The sequence below is a fragment of the Corvus brachyrhynchos genome, unplaced genomic scaffold, assembly GCF_000691975.1.
Source record: "Corvus brachyrhynchos isolate BGI_N302 unplaced genomic scaffold, ASM69197v1 scaffold150, whole genome shotgun sequence".
In the NCBI taxonomy this organism is placed as follows: domain Eukaryota; kingdom Metazoa; phylum Chordata; class Aves; order Passeriformes; family Corvidae; genus Corvus; species Corvus brachyrhynchos.
Window position 1 is genome coordinate 2,018,013 of NW_008236162.1, and position 2,038 is coordinate 2,020,050.

Sequence of the window (2,038 nt, forward strand, 5' to 3'; positions counted from 1 at the left end):
GGGTGCTCCTGCCCGCCGGGCCCTGCAGGCAGGGGAGGAGGCAGACCAGCAGGAGCAGGCAGCAGCTCCGGGGGCCCGCGCTGGGGATCATGGTGCCTCTGGGATGCTGGGATAAAACCACACTGCTGTTGGCTTTGGCATTCCCAGCGCTCCAACCACCGCTCCTCCGCCCCACTGACGAATTTATCCTCAGGGAATGGGGAGCAGCGCTGGGAACACCCAGATCCCGAAGGGGAATCAGCATCTTTCCATGCAAGACCACCCCCTTCTCCTCCACCCTGAGCCACCCCACGCCCCTCACTCGCCGTGAGGGGCTGCCAGGACACAGCTCCCGGGGGCTCTCCAGCTCCACAACACCTCAGGACCCTGGGAAGAGCAGGATTTTTCGGGAAGCAGGCAGGGCTCTGCCAGTGCCAGCCCCAAACCCAGCTCTCTGCGGGGTGAGGAGTCACGCTCCAGCCCTTGGCCACGCGTGGGTCCCCTCGGTGTCGCCGGGGCTGGGACACAAACACCTCCAGGACCTCAATGCCAGCGCTCGGAGGAACACGGGAGCCCTGGGGACAGAGGTGGCCTGTTCATTAGGTTATAATTTAACCAGGATAATTACCATGCACCGAGTGCTTCCCTGCTCTAACTGTAGGTGCCTTTATAGTGTTTGCCCAGAATCAATCCTTGCCCTCTCTGCTCCTTTCATACGCGCCGGGAATTGATAAAAGAGGGGTGGCACAGCCCCGGGGAGCAAGGAAGGGGCTCAGGGAGAGGGGGGGGATGCCAGGCACGACCTGCACGTCCACCTTGGGAGGCACCCAAGAGCCTGGAGCTCGGGCCGCCTTCCTGGAAAAGCTTCCCTGAAAGGTGGATGGCAAATGTGGGATTCACAAGGAGAAAATAAAAGTTTGCTGCCTCCATCAGCGCAGCAACCATCCTGATCCCAGCGTGGGCTCCAAGCACACCTCCTGATTCCCCTGGCTCCCCTTCCTGGGGGCTGCTGGTGCTCCCGACCCAGCCCCAGGACACCCCGCAGTGCCTGGCCCGTGCTGACAGCTCGCAGGCTCCGGTCTCCTCCAAAAACCAGCCCAGGACATTTTTGAAGCCCGGCCAAGCAATTGTTCCAAAAATAACCTGGGGCCAGGATTTCCAGGCCAAGGGGCTGCTGGGGAACCACAGGACCCCGCTCCTCATCCAGGACCCCATTCCCCCTGAAGGCTCCCACATTCCCACAGGTTTTACCAGCTTACCACCACCTTGTGAGCTTTGTTCTCCAGGAGGTTTAAGCCTCCTCCTGCCAGGGCTTAGCTCGGATGCTTTGACTTAACCCCTCTCCTCCCAAAACGAGGGAGGGAGCTCATCCGGAGCAGTGCTGGGAACACCCTGCTGGATGGGGGGACTCAAGGGACCTCTGCCTCTTCAGCATCCCCCAGCCAACCCAGACCCTTCCTCTGCCTCCCTATCCCAATCCACCCTTCCAGGTGGGTCCTGCTGGGCGACATGGGACATCCAGGTGGCCAGTGACTCCCACAGGTGCTGGCACACAGCCCACCGTGCCAAAGGTTTGTCCCGGCTGGCCGCACGTCCCGCTGGCTGCCCTTCCCTGCCCGTGCCAGGCGAGTGCTCCCCATATCCCTGATCCAACCGGGAGCCGTCCTGCTCCCTGCACATCGATGGTCCGGCCCGTGCCAAGGCACGCAGCTCTCTCCGCTGCCAAAACCCCTCGCGGGGGTTTCTCCCAAAGCCAGGTTGAGCCGGATACACCCAGGGTGGAAAACCGGACCTCAACTTTCCCCCTGCTGCCAAGGGAAAGGCAGGAAGAGCTGAGCAGGCAGAGCCGGGCAGAGCTGCGCTGGCTCGCTCCGTTTTAGGGCAAAACGAGGTGGAGGAGCCGCCCCTGCAGGAAAGAAGGGTCCAAAGAAGCTCATCCCGGTGGGCTCCCACCCTCTGGAAGCCCAGGGCAAGGCAGGAGGGTGCCGAGCACACCCAGCCCAGCATCCCGGGACAAATGGGATATGACAAACACCAAAGACCCTCTCCCTCCCCACCG